Below are 25,072 nucleotides of genomic sequence, written 5' to 3'. Positions count from 1 at the left end.
AGTAATAGCAAGATATAAATGCATGTTTCTTTTATATAAATACAACAACAAACAAATATACTGATTAAATGCAAATAACAATACAGTTTAAATTCAAAGGAGGTACTTCATACTCAAATTCTAATAACCAAGTGCCTAAGTGATAAGCTAGAAATAAAGGTCTGATGTTTTGAAATGTTATTGAATAATATTGCTACATACATGTATAAATATGCATGATCTGAGTGTCATATAACATACATTTTTTAACTGTTGTTGTTTTTTGCACTATTTTCTAGTGAAAAGTTTTAGTAAAAATTCATGGTTTATAATTAATTAATTTTGATTGAATATATTATTATGCCCCCCTTCGAAGAAAAGGGGGTATATTGTTTTGCACATGTTGGTCTGTCGGTCTGTCCACCAGATGGTTTCCGGATGATAACTCAAGAACGCTTAGGCCTAGGATCATGAAACTTCATGTGAACATTGATCATGACTGGCAGATGACCCCTATTGATTTTCAGGTCACTAGGTCAAAGGTCAAGGTCACAGTGACTTGAAATAGTAAAATGGTTTCTGGATGATAACTCAAGAATGCTTATGCCTAGGATCATGAAACTTCATAGGTACATCGATCATGACTGGTAGATGACCACTATTGATTTTCAGGTCACTAGATCAAAGGTCAAGGTCACAGTTACTTGAAATAGTAAAATGGTTTCCGGATGATAACTCAAGAATGCTTAGGCCTAGGATCATGAAACTTCATAGGTACATTGAACATAACTGGCAGATGACCGGTATTGATTTTCAGGTCACTAGGTCAAAGGTCAAGGTCACAGTGCAGTGACTCGAAGCAATTAATTAGTGTCAGGATGATAACTCAAGAATGCTTATGCCTAGGATCATGAATCTTCACAGGTACAATGATAATGACCGGCAGATAAAATCTATTGATTTTCAGCTCACTAGATCAAAGGTCAAGGTCACAGTGACTTGAAATAGTAAAATGGTTTCCGGATGATAACTCAAGAACACTTACGCCTAGGATCATTACACTTCATAGGTACATTGATAATGACTGGCAGATGACCCCTATTAATTTTCAGGTCACTAGGTCAAAGGTCAAGGTCACAGTGACTCAGTAAAATGGTTTCCTGATGATAACTCAAGAATAATAAGGCCTATGATCATGAAACTACATAGGTACATTGATCATGACTGGCAGATGACCCCTATTAATTTTAAGGTCACTAGGTCAAAGGTCAAGGTCACAGTGACAAAAAACGTATTCACACAATGGCTGCCACTACAATTGACAGCCCATATGGGGGGCATGCATTTTTTTCCAAACAGCCCTTGTTTATATTATATTCACATACTATGAACAGCATGAGATGTATAAATAATTTAAAACGGGTTGATAGGCTGAAACGGCAATTCATCACCTTTATTAGAGATTTACATGTCTTTACTTTCTAGATAGAAATGATCTTTTGCCCGTGGTATTTTGTTGGCACCTTGTTCCTGTTCATGGAGTTTGGACCATTTCTATCCCCCAATGATTAGAGCATACCCTGGTGTATCTGCAACATCAATATACGCACAAGGGTTTAAATAAATACAGAAAAAAAAAATTAGGCCATATTAAATCAAATTCTTTTTTTTTACCAATTAATACTAAATAAAATGTTTATAATAATAATGCTTGCCACCTACATGGTGTAATACTCCTAAATTTACGATATTTATGTACATCGACATATAAGATATCGATACACTAATGATACCTACCCGTTTGGCGTCGCATCTTGCCTGCTTATAGCTCTAATCCATGCGGTTTTCGTGGCATGATTTCTAGGCATTTTGTGCAGTGTTACATGCTTGCCATAATGCCAAATTGTCCCACAGCAGGCCTTTATACCTTGCCAGTTTGGAAAAAATCATATAATTTATAGTTATATACTTTGTAAGGTTATTATACAATAAAATTCATATATAATAAGCATTATGACACTTCTTTCTTTAACAAAAAAAACACACAAAAAAGACAACAATTGAAATTGGGATTTTTTTTGTTCAATATTGGTTTGGAATCGGGTACCTTTTAGGACAATGTTTTACATAGCAGAAACTCCCTGATATAATATAAAGTAATTGTTCAATAATGAATATGTGCCATTTTATTGCTACAGTAGACAAAATAATACATGTTTTCAGAATTATTGATTTATAAACATGAGTAATGAAGTACTTTGACTGTCATTACATGGCATGTCTATAAATAGAAACTGAGTTCCTGGGAAAGATACACTTTCTTACCTGGTCTTAATTTTGTGGTTGTTTAATGATTGTACATGTACAATATGTTTGATAGATTGAACAATTTAATAACACCGTATAACTCTTGTGGTTGTATTCTTTTATGAAGTGTTCAAATGTATGTATTAATTTCATTGCAATTATAGTAGTAGATCTATGTTCATTTAAACATTTTGCTGTTGAAATTGGTTTGGTAACTAACTATCTAGAAAAGTGTCGATAACTGCTGTTTTGAATAATTTTTTTTTTTGCTATAAACACTTGAAAAACACAAATAACGTTGTAACACGGCACATGTATGAATTATAACTGCTTTGGTCAATTTCACTTATTTCAGTACATAGTTATCACATGTATACATGTGTCGGAAATCTATTCATGCTGCACATAGTAACATGGTATAAACATGTTGATTGAACTGAGCAATTGTTTCTGTATGGGTAATTTTTTCAATCGAATAGACTGTGTAATTTTGCTTCAATTCATATCTTACTCACCAGTCGCATTTCAACATGTCAAACGTTTACACAATAGCTCTGCTACTGAAGTTTATTGTCACGCTTAACTATTGAATCATTGAAATGTATGCATATATTTTAGATGTGTAAAGGCCTCTTTATCACAACATATGCGTAATACAATATCACTGCAGTCTGTTTAATAAGATTATTTAACATTGACAGTATTTCAATATCTTGATGTTACTCTGTTTTGCAGTATACAAGTGTGCTGTGAGTCCCACAGGAGACAGGCTGTACATCATCACCAGCTGGGACCAGAACAAGCTTCTCACCCTGGCCAGGGATGGCACACTCCTGGCTACGTACTCAGACCCAGCACTAGGGTACCCATGGAGTCTACATGTGACCCCTGCAGGCCAGGTGCTGGTCTGTGGATGCCGGCCCCACACTGTACTACAGGTGGGCTGGGAGGGTAAGAGTAAGCTGGCTACTCTTGCTACACGGGAAGGTGGAGTGAGGAGCCCATGGTCAGTCTGCTACAGCAGCACAACATCCTCCATCATTGTGGGACAGAAGTGGGACGACACCATCCTGGTGTACAGAGTGGAATAGTGTGTACATGTATGTATTAGTTGTTGTAATTAGTGATAAGTATTTCAATTACAATGTGTTGTTTAGCATACGAACATAGTAGTGTAAGTGTGTAGCTAAAAGATACAAATAATTTATGTAAACATATTGTTATCTGACAATGTGAGGGGTTTTGTTAGAACATTAGATCTAATGCATATTATGTTATGTTGTCATATCATTTGTGTCATTATGGTCCTAACATTTAGTTCTTGTAAACTGTGCATGAAAAAACAAAGCATTTCAACTGAAAATTTCATATTTGTACATAGATGCACATGTACATAGCAACTGAGGCTATTTTTAGACTTTCATTTCTATAAACACCATGCCATGTAAGAAATGTATATGGATGAATATTTTTTAAATAAAATGTTGTTTAAGTAATCTTTGGAGGAGTATATATTTATATTTTACGCAATGTTTACAGAAAGGTAACACTTGATGTGAGATTTATTAATTTGCCATATTTTATGCTGTTGAACATTTGTTATTGATTTTCATTACATTTATATAAATTTGTGTCCTAAATATACATACAAGAAAAACATCAAGCTATTTTGCTGCTCCAGTCGCTGCTGAGTCAGGACAAGGATGCTGAGGATGTGGTGGACAAGGATACCTGAATACACAGAAGGTAACAAAGACGTTTTAATTATCAGGCCTTTTCATGGCCAATTTGGGAAAAAATGCAATTTGGGGATTTTTATTTTTTTCGTGCGAAAAGTCCATTGATTTCAGAAAAACAAATTTAATATAACTATTTCTAATTCTTAAAATTAAAAGAATAAAATCATATTATGCTAGTTATATCCTTTTTTTTAGATCTTATTGAAATATAATTGAGACATATTAATCATAAGGCACTTATTATGCCCCCCTTTTGAAGAAGAGGGGGTATATTGTTTTGCACATGTCGGCCTGTCAGTCTGTCGGTCCTTCTGTCCGTCAACCAGATAGTGTCCTGATGATAACTAAAGAACGCTAAGGCCTAGGATCATGAAACTTCATAGGTACATTGATCACGACTGGCAAATGACCCCTATTGATTTTCAGGTCACTAGGTCAAAGGTCAAGGTCACAGTGACTCAAAATGGTAAAATGATTTCCGGATGATAAATCAAGAATGCTTACGCCTAAGATCATGAAACTTCATAGGAACAATGAACATGACTGGCAGATGACCCCTATTGATTTTCAGGTCACTAGGGCAAAGGTCAAGGTCAAAGTGACTCCAAATAGTAAAATGGTTTTTGGATGATAACTCAAGAACACTTATGCCTAGGATCATGAAACTTCATAGGTACATTGACTTTCAGCTCACTAGGTTAAAGGTCAAGGTCATGGTGACTTTGACGCAGTAAAATGGTTTCCGGATGATAACTCAAGACTGCTTACTCCTAGGATCATAAAACTTCATAGGTACATTGATCATGACTGGCAGATGATCCCTATTGATTTTCAGGTCACTAGGTCAAAGGTCAAGGTCACAGTGACAAAAAACGTATTAACACCATGGCTGCCACTACAACTGACAGCCCATATTTGGGGCATGCATGTTTTACAAACAGCCCTTGTTAAGGAAAGAAAAACGCTTTGCGTATGGGTCCGTTTCACATACCCATAAATACGCCAGGAAAAGACCTGCTTATGTATTCCCTATGTATTAAGAATGCAAAAAAGTTGAGGTTGAAAAGAAAATTATGAATTTACTTAAGATAAAATATCCTCTTTACTTGTTTGTAAAGTGTAAACTCATATATATATTCATCCGAAATTTCGTGGTCAAAAAAGACTTTTACGGACACATTAGTTTATTTTGTGTGTGTGATAAATTTGTGGATCAGTGAACCCTTAAAATCAACATAAATAATGTCCCTCAAATAATAATGGTTAACAGTGTAACCGTGTACAAAGAATGTTAAAGATGAAATTGATAAGAATGATATGATTTAATAAAACATAAAATGGCGTCTTTTATTGTGTATATCATGTTTACAGCAGGACTTGTTTTACTTGAGGATCAATAACTCAAACCCTTCTTCAGCTCGATGCTTTCCAACTTATCATACAGGAACCTCAGTTACACAACACCTCGAGAATTTCAGTCATCCCCATGTGGCCTCGAGTTTTTATAAAGTTGTGAGATATTTAATAAAGCTTATAAATATGATTCCATGGAATGCATTTGTTCTCAATAAGAAGGACCCCGGCCTCATTCCAAGAACAGTGTAATCAAAGCTTTAGAGTTAGTTTTCATGCATGCAATGGCAACAATGGAAGGTTGCATGGGAAAACAGGACTTAATGCATGTGTGTATAGTGTTGTCCCAGATTAGCCTGTGCAGTTTGCATATTCCATATTGATTCGCTCAACGTTACAGCTACTGCTCAGCAAAGAGGACAACTGTCTGGTGAAAGGCTGGCCATATTACAGGCCAGTGATGTCGGGGGACGCGGCCTTTCCATGGCTGGGGATTGCATTTAAGCATTTGCATTTAAGCGGAGCAATAGGGGGCATTCTGTTTCTGACAAACACATCTCTTGTTTAGATTTTATCGAAATATGATTGAGATATAATTATCCTGAGGATATTATTTTTTTTTAAATAAACGCTTTGGGTGTGGGTCCGTTGAACAGACCCATAACTTGGCAAGGAAAATGTATGCATGTGTATTTCCTGTTTATTTAGAATGCAAAAAAAGATGAGGTGGAAAAGAACAGTATGTAGTTTCATTAATGTCATCCATGCATTTATGAAATTTTTTTAATATAGGAAGTCTCTTCTAAAAAAAAGTCCGTCTAGCAGAGTAGCCTGTATGGCTGTTTGGGCTCATCTGGGAAGACACTTTACGCAATATTAATAATAAATTACTGTTTTCTCAAAAGGAGGCTCAAAGCAATTCCACCTACAGTCTGTCACAGAGTTTAACAAGATGAGCCTCATTCTGGGAAACGGGTTCTTAACGCATTCAAAGTGTCATCCACACATTAGTCTGTGTATTGCACACACAGACTAATCATAGAGGATACTTTCTAATTTTGTATCTTTACATCATGTCATTCTTAAAAAAAAAAAAATGAATTAATACATATCGTGCTGTTTTATTTTTCGGTGATGTGTATAAAATGCTTATAATTGCTTTGATTCTTAGCGTTATTCCTTACATATGATAATTTTTTGATTGTATATTTAACTATTTTAAAATATTGATGACTTAAAAATATGACGTATATATTTTCTGTTCTTACTAATTCAACAAATTATTGCAAAGTTATGTAAGTAAACATACATCTATTTGAAATCAGTTCGATCAAATTCCAGATGGGTCTAACTTTTGTCGTCTGTCCCAGCGAGGTTTAGTTTTTGGTTTTCGCCTGTATTGAGCAAGGAATACACCTCTCTAAAAAAGATTTAAAATTATTGTTCTAAATGAACAATTGTGTATCAAAATTAAAAAATAAATACAATAAAGCTTTTCAAACACTTTACTAAAAAAATGTTGAAAAAAAGCTCTAAATTCATTATTATTTGTTGGAAATTAATTAATGTTCATTTGGTGGGTTTACTAATCCACTAAATAAACTCAAACACATAACAAAATGACCCGGGGCTAATTCGTGTTATTACAAAATCAGGAATCCACAAATTTACGTGTCCATGAACAAGTATTTTTTTATAACCTGGAGGTGCCAACAAATATAAATCATTATCTAGTATCAGGGGGTAAACATTCCAGTCTCCATCTTGAATTGGTGACTAATATTTTGCTTTGTTTTATCTGTCAGGGCCTTTTTTGAAATAATAGTCTGTCAGAAAGGAGCCATGACTCAGGGCTATTTTTCCTTCTTAGGGAATGGCATTTTTCATGAATTTCTGAATTTCGTGACTCAAATTTTCACAATTTAAAGAAAATTGCAACTGAAATTTTCACAATGTACTCTTTTTCGCAATTTAAAAAAAATTCAAGACCGAAGGATGACACAAAAATGACTCAAAACAAGCCCTGTGATTTGATTTGTGTTTGTGGATGTTTTGGGTATATTTTTTCTGAAACTTTAATTTCCCCTAAACATATCAAACAAAGTTAATGTTGCAATTTACTTTCAAAAAAAGATCGTGTCTTGGTATTGGTAAATGTGAAATTTTCTATGTTTGGGCGTCATCAAAGTACGAACGAACTAGTTTTGTCAGGAGGTAGTCATTAAGGGCAAGTAGTCTGTAACATAATTTTACTCCCAGGTGTATATGAACAGCCATTTATTTCCCTTTTTTATGTCCCCCACTACTATATTGTTTTTGCCCTGTCTGTTTGTTGGTCTGTTGGTTTGCGCCAACTTTAACATTTGCAATAACTTTTAGAATATTGAAGATAGCAACTTGATATTTGGCATGCATATGTATCTCATGGAGCTGCAAATTTTGAGTTGTGAAAGGTCAAGGTCATCCTTCAAGGTCAAAGGTCAAGTATATGGGTCAAAATCGCTCATTTAATGTACACTTTTGCAGTATTTCAATATTGAAGATAGCAACTTGATATTTGGCATGCATGTGTATCTCATGGAGCTGCACATTTTGAGTGGTGAAAGGTCAAGGTCATTCTTCAAGGTCAGATGTCAAATATATGTGACCAAAATCGCTCATTTTATGATTACTTTTGCAATATTGAAGATAGCAACTTGATATTTGGCATGCATGTGTATCTCATGGAGCTGCACATCTTGAGTGGTGAAAGGTCAAGGTTATCCTTTAAGGTCAGAGGTCAAATATATGTGGCCCAAATCACTGATTTTATGAATACTTATGCAATATTGAAGATAGCAATTGGATATTTGGCATGCATGTGTATCTCATGGAGCTGCACATTTTGAATGGTGAAGGGTCAAGGTCATCCTTCAAGGTCAAATATATGGGTCAAAATCGCTCATGTAATGTCACTTCTGCACTATTGATGCTAGCAATTTTATATTTGAAATGCATGTGCATCTCATGGAGCTGCACATTTTGAGTGGTGAACGGTCAAGGTCAAGGTTATCCTTCAAGTTCAAACGTCATATAGGGGGACATTGTGTTTCACAAACACATCTTGTTTAAAGCACTCATAATAGACACTTCTGTATTTGCAAGTGGAATAATAAAATGAGCACTGACACTTAACATTGCCACAAAAACGCATGTAAAATAATATTTTGATGGGTTTTTACAATTAAGTTCCGTGCAATTAAAAAGACCCATCATTCTCAATTTGAAGATTTTATGCTAGGAATTTGCAAAAAATGCTGGTGTATTACTAACTTACATGTACAAGTTCAAAATACGGACATAGCCAAAATATATCATATTGGTCCCCTTAATGTTACAGCAATTGCTGAGCACAGCGGAAGACTGTTTAATGAAAGGCTCAGCCGTATCAAAGTCCAGCAATGTGCCGGGACGCGGCCTATCCATATCCATATATTACATCATTTTAGCTGTCACTAACAAGGGAGATAACTGTAGATCTGCACCAGCAGTGAGTTCTTCTTCTTAAGTTGCTTTTTAATTATTTTAGCTGACACTAACAAGGAAGATAATAAAAAATCTGCACCAGTAGTGAGATTTTGCCTTTAAGTTGCTGTTTAATCAATGACACTAAGAAGGGAGAGAATTGAAGATCTGTATCAGCAGTGAGTTGTAGCCCTTTAAGTTGTTTGTTTAAATATGTCTAACAACTTTATTACATGTTGATTTACTTTGGAACTGTTTTCTAGTGTGAATTTTAACAGATTTTAACAATCAAATATCTGTAAAGGCATGGTAAAATATTAGGTGTGTGTTTTTTGCAACTTTGCAAAGACATTAATATTTAATTGTTTCCTCCCATTTATTGAAAAATATATTAACAGTAAAACATCTGTAAAGGCATTATAAAAGTAAAGAGATTAATATTATAATGAGTACAATTAGAAAAAAATCATGCTATAAAGATAAATAAACTATGCTGTGGGGAAATGGGGCTTAATGCATGTGCTTAACTTGTTGTCACATATTAGCATGTGCAGTCAGTACAGGCTAAAGAGGGACATCAATTTGCTCTTTAATGTGGTTTTGCTGGAAAGAAGTATCTTCTTTATAATAATCCAAAGTGTTAAACCATTTATTTTCGTCAGCACGAAATTTCATCCTTTTTAAAAAAAATGACTATTTCGTCAGCACTTAAATTCGTCCATTACTGGTTTTGAAAAAAAAGCGTCCGATTTGTTTGTAATGTTTGTAATACATGTAATACGCGGTTTCGAAAAATTCGTGCTGGGGAAAGAGGGGTGACACTTGGTAGTCACTTGCAGGAGGTGGGCCTTGCTTGACATATGCCAATTAACAAGTGTGTTATTTCAGGTGATAGTAACTGTCCCTTATTATTTTATGTCATTGACACGTTCTTTGTTATGATTAGTGGATAAGTGGGACTGAATAACCGGTAACGAGTGTTTTAAACAACGAAGGTACGGGTTTTTATGTTAATGTACAAAAATAGTAGATGCAGTTAAAACCAAACAACCAAACAAAATTCAATATGTTCTTTATTAATTTGTAATAAAAGCGCAGAATATATTTCAGTCTGGTGTTGATCACACATAGTCATATTTTAATTGCATTTAATAGTATTGTCTTTAATCCGGATTCACCGCGTATTGTTGGTATAATCTGCAACACCCCTGAAAAACACAATACACACAATGGGTAATAAAGTTGTTAACAATAAGCGCTAATGAACACTATTATACCTAAACGAAGTCGACGCATTCGATACAGCCTTTTTGCATTCGCGTCTTACAGGAAATGTCAGTTGTCAGTACACTGGGTGATGTACACCCCTTTGTGTCAAAACCGGATTTAAATTTAGTGTGAATGGTCGACTGTTTCATGTTCTTTTTATCAATACCATCTGGGTATCTGTACTATAAGTATACCAGTCTACAAACAAGGTGCGCGCTTCCGCATATGGGTATTCGGACGTTCAAAAAATTGACGTACAGTGTAGCGTTCACGCCGTCGAACGCATTTAGCAATATAACTCGTTTTTTCACTATTTCTTTACTTGCAAAAAATACTAGTGGCTTATAACTTACCTTGCAATCTTTTTTTCTCGCATTTTGCGAGTGTGCGAGTGTTAATTTCGAGCCCTGTGTATATGCGTGGATAAGGCTGGATTTAAATGCCTCATGCCTACGGTAATTCAGTCTTATTTGTTTCAAATATGGAAAATGATTGTTCGTTAGGATCTTGAATTCGTCCATCAGTCAAAGGACAAAAAGACAAAAATTAATATCTGACGAATAATAATGGTTTCACAGTAATTTTTACTCCAAGGGGTATGTGAAAAAAAGCCTTTTCTTTCCATCTTTATGAAGTACACATAATAGGCACTTCCTTACCGGTATATGCAAGTGGACTAATAAAATGAGCACTGAAACTGAATATTTCAACAAAAACGCATGTCAACGAATATATTTTGATTGGATTTGTGCAATTAAGTTCCATGCAATTAAAAAGACCTATAATTCCCATATTAAAAGATAGAATTTTCCCGATGTTTGATATTATTATGCCAATTTTCCTCATTGGTGTGGTACAAATACTTTTTTCAATTTGGCAAAAAAATTGCTGGTGTATTACTAATTTACTAGTTCAAAAGACTTCATATTGGTTTTCTCAATGTTACAGCAACTGCTAAGCACAGAAGACAAAGGAGTAGTGAAAGGCTCAGCCAAATCAAAGTCCAGCGATGTGAGGGTGACACAGCCTTTCAAGTCCTCGTATTGCAACATGAAGGACATTTTAGCTGAAACTATCTAGGGAGAGAACTGTAGATCTGCACCAGCAGTGAGTTGTTGCCCTTAAGTTGTTTAATGTTTTATTTATTTTTATAATGTCTTACAACTTACATGTAAATTGACTTTAAAACTGTTTTCTAGTGTGAATTTAAACAGATTTTAACCATCAAAGATCAGTAAAGGCAAGGTAAAATAATATGTGTGTGTGTTTTTTTGCAACATTGGTGAGACATTAATATTATTATTAAATATTAATATTGTTGCCTCCCATTTATTGAAACATATAATAACAATAAAACATATCTAATGGCATTTTAAAAGTAATGTGATTCATAGAGTAAGTACAATAAAAAAATATTAAATTTTTAACCAGATGGTTTTCCTTCTTTGTGTTATGCAGCAAAAAATTGGCTAATAGATAAATAAGCTGTGATGTGGAAAAATGGGGCCTAATGCATGTGCTTAAATTGTTGTCACAGATTAGCCTGTGCAGTTCGCACAGGCTATTCACGGACAACACTTTCCTCTTAAAGGTATTTTTCATTGAACAAATTATCCTCTTTATGAAAATCCAGTCTAGTCAGAAAGTACCCTCCCTTATTAGCTTATGTGAATTTCACCTGCTAATCTGGGAGGACACTTTCTAACATTAGTGATCCGCATATTGGCTTATGAAAATACATTTCTGGAAATGGAGTAAAGATTATAGATATAAATTTACAGATAAGTATAGCATTAGCCAACACTTTGCTTGTTTTAATACAAAATGACTTAATTGTATTTATGTTTATGCTATTAAGGACAAGGAACCAATAAAATGCCAGATTAGAAATTCATGTTTTCGAAAACCTTCACAGCCAGTCAAGAGGCATAGTTTGTTATAGATTGTAATATACTTTGTTACAAGTTCCTATCACCCACTGTGTTGTTGTTGTTTTCAGCAGAGCACCAGCATTGATATCGAGTTGGCCCAGCAACCACACCAGTCCTGCCTGCAGAAGCCCCAGTCCAGATTGACCCTCCCCCTCCATTGACTTCTAACTCCTCCCCCTTGACCTCCTGCCTCAAAAAGTCAGCATCGTTGAACAACTCTGTTCTGCAGGAAATTCTTAGGGTGATTCTGTTCTGACAAACGCAATGCCCACGTCACGTTTTCCAAACATAAGCCTGGGTAGTTTTGTTAAGCTAGAGTACCGCGTGGGCCTGAAAGGGACGAGTGTTACAGACACAAAAAGTTATAGCAGTAGTTATGGTAACGCTAACAGTCAGTTGTTGCTGTTGGACATCACAACAAATATCATGAAGAATAAAAAGTTCAATCACTTGTTCCAATCTTTATGGGACAAACAGAAATTGAACAGGAGAGAATCAAGGAACAATAAAAGCGTGAGCTTTCCTAGTGGCATACGTCTGCTGTTGATAGTTTGGACAACAGTAGGGTTACGGACTGCCCCAGATTGTCCTCTCAGCGGCCAAAATATCATAATAGAACAGACTTTTGGCAATGTTACTGACAAAAAAAGGCAAAAATGACTTGGTTATGAACACCAAGAGCGCGATACATCCATGCTGACACAGAAAGGCGGTAATAACTTGGTTTTGAAAACCCAGAGCACAATACATCCATGCTGACACAGAAAGGAAGTAATGACTTGGTTGTGAACACCCAGAGCACGATACATCCATGCTGACACAGAAAATAAGAAATGACTTGGTTGTGAACACCCAGAGCAAGATATATCCATGCTGTTACAGAAAGGCAGTAATGACTATGCTGTGAACACCCAGAGCACAATACATCCATGCTGACACAGAAAGGCATTAATGACTTGGTTGGGAACACCCAGAGCACAATACATCCATGCTGACACAGAAAGGCAGTAATGACTTGGCTGTGAACACAGAACACGATACACCCATGCTGACACAGAAAGGCAGTAATGACTTGGCTGTGAACACAGAGCACAATACATCCATGCTGAAACAGAAAGGCAGTCATGACTATGCTGTGAACACCCAGAGCACGATATATCCATGCTGACACAGAAAAGCAGTAATGACTATGCTGTGAACACCCAGAGCAAGATATATCCATGCTGACACAGAAAGGCAGTAATGACTATGCAGTGAACACCCAGATAAAGAATTATCCATGCTGACACAGAAAGGCAGTAATGACTATGCAGTGAACACCCAGAGCAAGATATATCCATGCTGACTCAGAAAGGCAGTAATGACTATGCTGTGAACACCCACAGAGAGATATATATCCATGCTGACACAGAATGGCAGTCATGACTATGCTGTGAACACCCAGAGCACGATATGTCCATGCTGACTCAGAAAGGCAGTAATGACTATGTTGTGAACACCCACAGAGAGATATATCCATGCTGACACAGAAAGGCAGTAATGACTATGCTGTGAACACCCAAAACACAATACATCCATGCTGACACAGAAAGGCAGTAATGACTTGGTTGTGAACACCAGGAGCAAGATATATCCATGCTGACACAGGAAGGCAGTAATGACTTGGCTGTAAACACAGAACACAATACACCCATGCTGACACAGAAAGGCAGTAATGACTTGGCTGTGAACACAGAACACATTACACCCATGCTGACACAGAAAGGCAGTAATGACTTGGCTGTGAACACAGAGCTTAATACATCCATGCTGACACAGAAAGGCAGTAATGACTTGGCTGTAAACACAGAGCACAATACATCCATGCTGACACAGAAAGGTAGTTATGACTTGGCTGTAAACACAGAGCACAATACATTCATGCTGACACAGAAAGGCAGTAATGACTTGGCTGTAAACACAGAGCACAATACATCCATGCTGACACAGAAAGGCAGTTATGACTTGGTTGTGAACACAGAGCACAATACATCCTTGTTGACACAGAAAGGCAGTAGTGACTTTGCTGTGAACTCAGAGCACGATACATCCATGCTGACACAGAAAGGCAGTAAAGACTTGGTTGTAAACACCCAGAGCACAATACATCCATGCTGACACAGACAGGCAGTAAAGACTTTGTTGTAAACACTAAGAGATCCATACATCCATGGGGTGTGCCACAGCCGCAAATTACGCCCACTATTGTGAACAAAGTTCTTAAAGTGAACACGTCTGGTTTGGTTATGAGCACATAGCACTCCAAGCCCAAAAGGCCTCGCATTAAATTGATGCAAGAGAAGGCTTTGGAAAATAACAGCAGTTTTGTTGTGTGGTCCAGTACGCCCTTCGACTCGCAACCTGAAGAAAGCAGAACTCAAACTCGTCTCTTAGCAATATCAGCAAGGCTAGCATGTCATCTCAGCTTCTTGAACTTCAGGTGAGACCTTACAGTGTTAATTATTTTGTTGAAATTTTGGGGCCGAAATTCAGCCCCATTCTTATCTCATAAAGTCTATATCCATGATTGCTGGCTAAAGTTCTCAATTCATGGTTTCCTGGAAGAAAAAGAATGTTTTGATAGGTTGCAACATTGAGTTAATCAGAACTCAAATTCAGCCTTTGGCAATATCAGCGAGGCCAGCATATCAGCTCAGCTTCTTGAGCTTCAGGTGAGATCATACAGTGTTATTCATTTGTCGAAATTGGGGCCAAAATTGAGTCCCATTCCTAATCTTAAACAGTTTATTTTTTCCATAATCACTGACTAAAGTTCTCAATTCAAGATTTCACCCCAAACAATGTTTTAATAGGTTACAAATTGAGTTTGTTTCCTTATGCAGCTCTATAAGTTGAACCTTAGCACAATTTATCTTGATAACACTTATTCTCAATTTTTAAATTATGTTTAGCAATAACCACAACCATTCTCCCAATTAAATTCAAAACACTATGATTTTTTACGAAGTGTCCCAATCCAAAAATGGTTAAAATAAACTCTGCACAGAGCTAGCCCCTAGTTATAGCACATTTTAAAGTTTTTTAACCAAAATAACTGGCTTAAATATACCCCCACAAACATAGTTTAGGGGGGTATATAGGAGTGAACTTGTCGGTCAGGCGGTCTGTCGGTCAGGCGGTCTGTCGGTCTGTCTGTCGGTCTGTATTAAGTGTCCGCTCTCTAATTCAAGTAGTTTTCATCCAATCTTCACCAAAGTTGGTTAGAAGTTGTATGTACATGATGTCTAGGCCAAGTTTGAACATGGGCCTTGCCGGGTCAAAAACTAGGTCACGGGGTCACTTAGTGCGTTTTAAACATTCAGCATGTTGTCCGCTCTCTATTTCAAGTAGTTTTCATCCGATCTTCACCAAACTTGGTCAGAAGATGTATCTAGATAATCTTAAGGCCAGGTTCGAACATGGGCCTTGCTGGGTCAAAAACTAGATCACCGGGTCACTTAGTGCGTTTTTTAACATTCAGCATGGTGTACTCTTTCTTATTCAAGTAGTTTTCATCCGATCTTCACCAAACTTGGTCAGAAGTTTTATATAGATGATCTAAAGGCCATGTTCGAACATGGGCCATGCCAGATCAAAAACTAGGTCATGGGGTCACATTGTGCGTTTTTTAACATTCAGCATGGTGTCCTCTCTCTTATTCAAATAGTTTTCATCCGATCTTCACCAAACTTGGTCAGAAGTTTTATCTAGATGATCTGAATGCCAAGTTCGAACATGGGCCATGCCAGATCAAACAATAGGTCACAGGGTCACTTTGTACGTTTTACACATTGAGCATGGTGTCGGCTCTCTATTTCAAATAGTTTAAATCCGATCTTCACCACACTTGGTCAGAAGTTGTAACTAGATGATGTGTAGGTCAAGTTCGAACATGGGCTATACTGGGTCAAAAACTAGGTCACGGGGTCACTTAGTGTGTTTTAAACCTCACCATGTTGTCGGCTGTCTAATTCAAGTAGTTTTTATCCAATCTTTACCAAAATTTGTCAGAAGTTGTATCTTGATAATGTCTAGGTCAAGGTTGAATATGGGTCATGCCGGGTCAAAAACAAGGTCATGGGGTCACTTAGTGCGTTTTAAAGATCACAATGTTGTCTGCTCTCTAATTCAAGTAGTTTTCATCACATCTTCACCAAAATTGGTCAGAAGTTGTATCTAGATGATGTCTAGGTCAAGTTGGAATATGGGTCATGCTGTGTCAAAAACTAGGTCATGGGGTATCATAGTGCGTTTTAAACCTCACCATGTTGTCCGCTTTCTAATTGAAGTAGTTTTCATCCAATCCTCACCAAACTTGGTCACAATTTTTATCTAAATGATCTCTTGGACAAGTTTGAACATGGGCCATTCCGGGCCTAAAACTAGGTCACCAGGTCACTTTTTGCATTTTTTAACATTCAGCATGGTGTCCGCTCTCTAATTCAATTAGTTTACATCCGATCTTCACCAAACTTGGTCAGAAGTTTTATGGAGATGATCTTAAGGCCAAGTTAGAACATGGGCTTTTCTGGGTCAAAAACTAGGTCAAGAGGTCACTTAGTGCGTTTTAAAAATTGAGCATGGTGTCCGCTGTTTTTTGTGAAGACGACATGCAAAATATTATGTTTCAATGCGTAATGTGGGGGTATTTGTCACGTCTGTGACACAGCTCCAGTTTGCTTATTTAACTAAGTTTAATTACTATTTTGAACTCACATCTATTGTTTCTTATTAAATGCCATGCAGTTGTATTGTCTCACATTTAAAGTTGTTATGTCTCAGGTATAAGTCATAAACTTTCACATTTAAAGGTGTGCAGACTCACACTTAAATATGTAGATTGTAACATTTATAGTTGTGTTGTCTCACATTTTAAGCTGCTGAGTATCACATTTAAAATTATGTAGCCTCACATTTAAAGTTCTATAGTCACACAATTAAAGGTGTGCAGTCTCACATTCTTAATTGCTCAAGTAATGCCTGTTTTTGATTTACAAAAAATAAATATAACACCTTGCTACAAACCCAAAAATTCCAATATCAAGTTGGTGCATGTAAAACATTGATACTACGTTATTCTGAGTTCTAATTGGTGAAAAATTAATTGCAATATTCTAAATATCAATTAAAGGCACGATGTTTGATTAAAAAACAGGTCTGTAAAGTAAGGTGTTGCAAGGCTTATTCATGTGTCACTAAACAATCCGGTTTTAGTTTACTTTCCATTTCCTTTTCAGTGAACTTTACTAGCAAACATGACTAACGTCATTGAAGTGAAAGTCGATGACAACCCCCTTCTTGCACAAATACTACAATTGCTTAAGAAATTCAGCACGGAGACGTCTTGCGTCAGACTACCAAGCCTCCTATCAATATCTTCTCCCATGTTGGCTACATCAACACTTCCAACAGCAGAGCCTTGGTGAGTTCGACTTCCGTCTCGGCATCGATGTCGCTTAGCAACAATTGGATGATTGCGTCGACAAATTAGGCCGGACAAGTTGCTCGAACTGAAACGATCTGATTCAACAGGTAGAGCAGGCGTTGCCTGACACGTCCGTTAATGTGACTGACCACGATATGTTGTTCTCGAAAAATGTGAACCTTAGGCCTGGAGAGCAGTATGCGATTGACGCCATTCAACAACAGTTGTTGTCGGCAATTCTTGGGTTTGGGGTGGCGACTTCGGCGTCGGGACTCGCTCCATCTCTGTCTATGGCCCAGTCGCAGCAGCAACAAGAAAAATAAGTAGTATCTTAGCGGTGTTCTGCGATTTGGGGATTCATGTATGTGCTTAAATTGTCATCCCAGATTAGCCTGTGCAGACTGCACATACATTAAGCCCTATTAAAGTGTCATACCATATTAGTCTGTGCAGACTGCACATACATTAAGTCCTATTAAAGTGTCATCTCAGATTAGCCTGTGCAGACTGCACATACATTTAGTCCTATTAAAGTGTCATCCCTAATTAGCCTGCAGGGCTGTTTTTCCTTCTTTGCGAGTGGCCCTGGAAGGACATTTTAAAATGTTGATAGGGACATTTCACAAACCTAACATGGCCGTGAATTTTTTACAAAATTGGCCGTTTTTCACAATTATAACAATTTCACGACTCAGTTTTTCACAATTTTAAGAAGTTCGCGACTCAATTTTTCACAATTTTGAATAGTTCACGACTCAATTTTTCACAATTTTGAAAAGTTCGCAACTAACTTTTTCACAATTTTAAAAAGTTCGCGACTCATTTTTTCACAATTTTAAAAAGTTTGCCACTCATTTTTTCACAAAGTGAGGGGGCCAGGGCCGCTTCACAAAGTAAGGGAAAAAAGCCCTGAGCCTGTGCAGACTGCACATACATTAAGTCCTATTAAAGTGTCATCTCAGATTAGCCTGTGCAGACTGCACATACATTTAGTCCTATTAAAGTGTCATCTTAGATTAGCCTGTGCAGACTGCACATACATTTAGTCCTATTAAAGTGTCATCTCAGATTAGCCTGTGCAGACTGCACATACATTAAGTTTTATTAAAGTGTCATCCCAGATTAGCCTGTGCAGACTGCACATACATTAAGCCCTATTAAAGTGTCATATCAGATTAGCCTGTGCAGACTGCACATACATTAAGTCCTATTAAAGTGTCATCCCAGATTAGCCTGTGCAGACTGCACATACATTTAGTCCTATTAAAGTGTCATCCCTGATTAGCCTGTGCAGACTGCACATGCATTAAGCCCTATTAAAGTGTCATCTCAGATTAGCCTGTGCAGACTGCACATACATTAAGCCCTATTAAAGTGTCATCCCAGATTAGCCTGTGCAGACTGCACATACATTAAGCCGTATTAAAGTGTCGTCCCATATTAGCCTGTGCAGACTGCACATACATAAAAACCTATTAAAGTGTCATCTCAGATTATCCTGTGCAGACTGCACATACATTAAGTCCTATTAAAGTGTCATATCAGATTAGCCTGTGCAGACTGCACATACATAAAGTCATATTAAAGTGTCATCTCAGATTAGCCTGTGCAGACTGCACATACATAAAGTCCTATAAAAGTGTCATCCCAGATTAGCCTGTGCAGACTGCACATTCATTTAGCCCTATTTTCCCAGAATGAGGCTTATATACTACACTTAACATCAGTATTTTATGTGCCTGAAAAGTTCCTAGCATCAAATGGGAATAATGTACTTTTACATTGATCACACTTAGTAAATACAATGCAAATAGCACTTGATCTGATATCAATTTTAATCATAGAAGGTCAGGGCATTAAGTTTTGTATATTTTCGACCGACATTCAGCCCCTGAACCAAAAGTTAATCCTTGCATACAAATCTGCTTTAATATAATTTTTAAATTATATTTAATTTTAGTAAAATAATTACGTAAAAGCCTTCAGCTCATTTTAAAATTATTTTCTTCATGTATTTTCAATATTTATTTAAATTCTTGAATTTTGTTTTAATAGCCTGTTCCTACAGGAACCCATGCAATCATAGATCGGTACCTAGCTGAACAACAGGCTGTCTGGTCAGCTGGGCCCAGACGCCCAGTGACACTTCCTGGCCCAGGACCTTGGGGCAAATGCTCAACTAGTCCTACCTGCAGGGTGGAGCCACTCTGAACCTGGGGCTCCATACTTTCTTGGCCAGCGGCCAAGATTACCTTGTCAATAAGGTAGGTTGGTAATGTACATGTAATTAACCATTTATAATGTGCAGTGATTAACTCCAAATTTTAATTTAAACAGTTTGTGTTAAATATTGATAAAACTCTATCCTGGCTGCTAACTTAAACAAATCATTTATGTAAGTGTTAAATATTTATAATAGCCGCCATTTGTATTGCCTTGAAAGGGCTCAGTTTGGGGGGGCGTACACATGTGTCCTTGTTTGTAATTCTCCCCGTCCTTACTTTCATCCTTATGTCCAACCCACCTTTTAGTGTTGCATGTAATTTAATAAATATTGGTTCCTGAGGGACACAAAATGTTTATATCAAGTGTACAATATATAGAAGGCTATGTTTGTATCAAGTGTTTAATGTATATCCCATTTGTATCAAGATCCTTCAAACATAATTTATTTCTTAAATATTTGTTTACTCAAACAACATTGATTGACTTCTTATATATCTGATGCCATTTCAGAATGCATTAAATAATTTTGTTTACAGGGACACATTCCTGGGATGCCCTAAGGTCTTTCTATCTGTTCACAGAGGTCTTATACTCATAAGTTCAAGCCCAGTGAGCGATGTTCACATTATCAAACTCTGCATCTCAATAGTTAAGTCACCTTGCCGTTGCAAACGTGTTCACTGTGACAAAGCATTCAGGATTGATTGATTGATTGATTTTATTTGGTAAACATATGAACATTACATAGTTACTACATAATGCAGACAATATAAAAGATATTATCACAGCAATATACATAGCAAACCATGGAATGCACACACAATACCAAGGATAACACAAAAAAGAGAAAAATGATTTTCACTTATTTCCATTGTGGTCCTTGTTATTGGTGGCAGTAACCATGAAACAGTCATGTATTAGATTTTAATAATGTATATGTATCAAATATGTACTGTTTAATAAAGTATATTACTGATTAAGAATGAATAAATATAATCACATGTTCATTATTATCACAGAAGTTGCATAAGAAAGTTACACACTGCATAGGTAGTTAATAAACTTACTTTGTAGCATACTATAAGTTAAAGAATAATTATGAGATCCTTGCATCTTATTGATCATAAGACTTAAAAATGTATCACAGTATTTTAACAGAACTTAAAATTCATAATAAAAATTATACTATAAAAAGCTATAAAGACTCTAAAAACTGTTTCTTGATGGCACCCTTGAAATTGTTAGGTTTAGGTACATCCCTGATGTTTTGAGGAAGATTGTTCCATAAACAGATACCATTATATGTAAATGTTTTAGAACCAAAACTTCCTACTCTTGGTTTGGAAAAACGACCAGAGTCTTCAAATGTAAAATTTTCAGCAAAATGATCAGATTCTGGCTGAGCTACCATATTAGACCTAGTACAACCATTATGTACGCCAGACACTGGCTTAAAATTCTCACCCATATACTCTGGTGCAAGGCCATTTTTAATCTTATGTACATGACAAAGTATGATCTGTTCTACTCTTTTTGAAACAGGCAGCCAACCTAAATGTGAAAAATGTTCTTGACCAACATGTGATCTGTTATCCATATTCAGAACAAATCTAATCACCTTGTTTTGTGTAGTTTGAAGCCTATTTTTAAGTGACTGAATAAGACCAGGGTACCAAAAAGAGCAGGCATAGTCAAAGTGGCACTGTATAAGAGACATGACAAGGAGTTTTCTGGTGTGCAATGTTAAGAACTTACTATTTCTGTATAGGAACTTTAACCTTGAGTTTGCCTTTGTAATAATTGATCTAGCAATTGTTTTACCAGACAGGAACTGGTCCAATACAGCACCTAGGTACTTAACAGAACTTGATGGAGTAATTGACACATCATTGCAAGAGACATTTAACTGAGAATTTGACCTTAGTTTGGGCTTTGAGCCAAACAATATAGATTCTGTTTTACCAAGATGTAGGGAAAGTTTATTGTCCACTTACCACTCACTTATAAGAACGAGATCGCTAGAAAGAATGGATTCAATTTCTGAAATGTGTTTACCAGCTACCAGGATGCCAGTATCATCAGCATAAAGTAAAATTTTATTTCTTACCACAGCGGCCATATCATTCACATAAATTAAAAATAAAAGGGGACCTAAAAAGGGGACCCAGTCGTAATAGCCTAATCCGTTTGATGCAATACAGCTTTCACAAATACCCAATAGGTAAAACCCACTACAAACTGGGGTTTCTGCTCTTCAATAAATTGACCAGTTTATCTAATCTAAGTTTAAGGGTTCAGCCACAAACAACTGTATCTAATATAGAAATGTGAAGAAAATGCAAAACTTGCAAGCTAAACCCTCAAATTTGCATTTTAAATTTAACATCTTTAGTTACATTAAAACTCAAAACCACAACAACAATAACATGAAACAATTTATGAGCAGGTACCAACATATTTGACTCTTTAAATCTTGACAAAATCAGGTTCCATATTAACTGTATGTATGGTTTTTAAACTAACATTGAATTACGAAGAGGGATCAGTGATGTTCGTAGCTTTTAGTTTAGGGGGGGGGGTATATAGGAGTGAACTTGTCTGTCGGTCTGTCTGTCTGTCTGTCGGTCGGTCCGTATTAAGTGTTTAAATATGGGTCATGCTGGGTCAAAACATAGGTCGCGGTGCCACTTAGTGCGTTTTAAACATTCAGCATGTTGTCAGCTCTTTAATTCAAGTAATTTTCATCCAATCTTCACCAAACTTAGGTTGACGTTTTATCTAGATGATCTCTAGACCTAGTTTGAACATGGGCCATGCCGGGCCAAAACCTAGGTCACGGGGTCACTTAGTGCATTCAATGCATTGAGCATGGTGTCTGCTCTCTGTCTTTTATTGACGAAGTTTACTTCCGATCTTCATCAAACTTGGTCAGAAGTTTAATATAGATGATATCTAGGCCATGATTGAACACTGGCCATTCTCGGGAAAACAAACTAGGTCAAGGGGTCACTTAATGCGTTTTACACATTCAGTATGGTGTCCGCTCTCTTTTTCAAGTACTTATCATCCCCTTCTCAACAAACTTGGTCGAAAACTTAATCTAGATGACCTTTAGGCCATGTTCGAACATGGGCCATTCCGGGCCATAAACTAGGTCAAGGGGTCACGGGTGCGTTTTACACATTTAGCAAGGTTTTCCCTATTTCAAGTACCTTTCATCCCCTCTTCATGTGGGGGTATTCGTCACGTCTGTGACAAAGCTCTAGTTTGTTTGTTATTAAGTTAATGAATGGCTTTTTGAGAGAGTATCAAGTGTGTTGCCAGGGTAATGAAATGCTTATAAAGTCTTAAAAAATGTTGTCTTAATTTATACATGACATACTTAATTGCAGAAACCCGGATAGCAAGGCGTTGAGTTTGTTCTTGAAGCATTTGCACCAGAAGCAGTCATCATCTTGATATTCTGGAATCTCCATGGTGAAGGACGACCTCAGTCTGTGAACAAAATGCAGAGCTAACCTCAGGTGAGTGTTCAAGTCATGTGCATGTTTTTTTTACGCCCCCAAGTTCATAGATGTGTGGGTGAATGTAGATTTACCTTTGTCCTTCCATACGTGCATCCTGCTGTTGGATTTTTATGCATAGTCTTAACTCGAAAAATATTGTTTCTAGTGTGATTAAACTTAACATATTTTCCAAACCACACTGTGAACTTGCCTACTTGTGTATTTTGATTTCGTTTTCTTTGACATATGTGGAATTTTGAGACAAAAGCAAAATGTAGGTGAATGGTGGCAAACCCTTTCACTACTTCAAAACAAAACGTTTGATTCCGACGGCAAAATGTATATTCATCAAATCACAATCCAAATGGTTTGGTAATAAAAAGAATACACTTTAATTTAATCACTTATTATTAATTATTATTTTATGAGTAGTCTCAGGACCATTATTTTCTCGATGGATTCAAATCAGATTAGTTGTATCATTCTGAAATACCAAGTGCTCCGCGTGTTCTTTTTTTCCATCGGTATCAAAGATAAAATGAAAAACTGACATTTACAGTAACAAGTCTTTTTTTCAGATGCCTTTTGACGAAATCAAACCATCCGATCACAAACACAGACTGTTGCAGCAGTTGTTACCATATTGACCGCAGTCAAACCTAAGAAGCTCAGAGATAAATACTGATTTAGTTCTGCTAGTCTCTGCATACGGCCTGGTTTGGTCAGCACTTACTCTGACTCTTTGAATATTATGACGGATGGAAATGAATGACCTTGTTCAGATCGAAATGGCAGAATGACACATCACAACAATTCAAGTGGAAAGCCAGAAAGTCATGTCAACAGCCACATTTTGTATGTCACCAGCCAAGTTGTATTCAAAGACAAACAATAGTTTATGCTCTATTGTGTATGTGACCAGCCAAGTTGTATTCAACGAAAAACAATAGTTTACGTTTTATTTTTTATGTGACCTACCAAGTTGTTTGTATAGGTCCCTGGTTTAGCAAAGCATTAAAAGTATTTTTAAAAGCACACATATTGCATGTCAATTCAATGTCTTTGCCTGTATTATGAAACTTTCACTACAGATGTTGATCCTCATGATGGTAAATAAATGGGAAATACAATGTTATCAAAGATTTGTTAAGATTGCCAAAGCTGTTTAAATGATGCTGGTAACTTGAACAAGATTGAAAAAAACATTGGAGTGTTTTCATGTTATAAGACATGTTTCAGTTGTCTGTTTTTAACCCGTTAATATAGATTAGCTAATGAAAAGTATTTGTTCAGAAAGGTGTAAAATGTTTACGCTTCAGATTTTTGTCAATCAACCTTATGAAAACAATACTAGTCAATTGGCTCATTCGGGTCGGTATTTTATCATGAATCTTTTTTAGTAGCATACTATGTACATGTATTTCATGGGAATATAAATTAATTCTGGGCAAAATTATTTAATCTACCTGAAATAATCGATTCTGTATTTACTACTAGTACTTTGTTGATTTCAATGGATAGTGTTTGTTAAATGAGTAGAGTATGACTCTTGTTGAAAAGCTTTAAATGAAACTGTGAATTAAAAAATAAATATTAAATTTGTTTTACAGTTTTATGAAAAATGGCAAAATATTGTTAAGTTGTGTTGTTTTATCATATACTAACATGGTCATAAGTGTTAAAATTTGTTTTCGGACATAATAGTTTATTATGCTTTATATTTGTATATGTACATAACGACGACAAGATTGTATCCTCTTTAATCAGTGAGCAACTTAATCAAGATATCTTGAT

At 36.3% G+C, this 25,072-nt stretch overlaps 2 long non-coding RNA genes across 3 annotated transcripts; both read left to right on the top strand.

The window, feature by feature from the left end:
• The first annotated feature begins 3,964 nt into the window (after window positions 1–3,964).
• LOC127864296 (uncharacterized) lies at window positions 3,965–13,464 on the top strand. Its single transcript, XR_008041686.1, has 4 exons — window positions 3,965–4,032; window positions 8,758–8,907; window positions 11,100–11,258; window positions 12,151–13,464. It is a non-coding gene; the product is annotated as an uncharacterized LOC127864296 (long non-coding RNA).
• A 108-nt stretch (window positions 13,465–13,572) lies between these two features.
• LOC127864292 (uncharacterized) lies at window positions 13,573–24,675 on the top strand. Of its 2 annotated transcripts, XR_008041681.1 has the most exons (5): window positions 13,573–14,561; window positions 17,359–17,907; window positions 19,602–19,810; window positions 23,165–23,296; window positions 23,857–24,675. It is a non-coding gene; the product is annotated as an uncharacterized LOC127864292 (long non-coding RNA). The 2 variants fall into 2 exon arrangements; XR_008041680.1 differs by lacking the exons at window positions 23,165–23,296; window positions 23,857–24,675 and adding an exon at window positions 20,309–20,418 and having other exon boundaries at window positions 13,577–14,561.
• The last annotated feature ends 397 nt before the right edge of the window (window positions 24,676–25,072 follow it).

The sequence above is a fragment of the Dreissena polymorpha genome, chromosome 1 (assembly GCF_020536995.1).
Source record: "Dreissena polymorpha isolate Duluth1 chromosome 1, UMN_Dpol_1.0, whole genome shotgun sequence".
Classification (NCBI taxonomy): domain Eukaryota; kingdom Metazoa; phylum Mollusca; class Bivalvia; order Myida; family Dreissenidae; genus Dreissena; species Dreissena polymorpha.
Note: the sequence above shows the minus strand (reverse complement) of the source record. Positions and strands in the feature narration are given on the sequence as shown.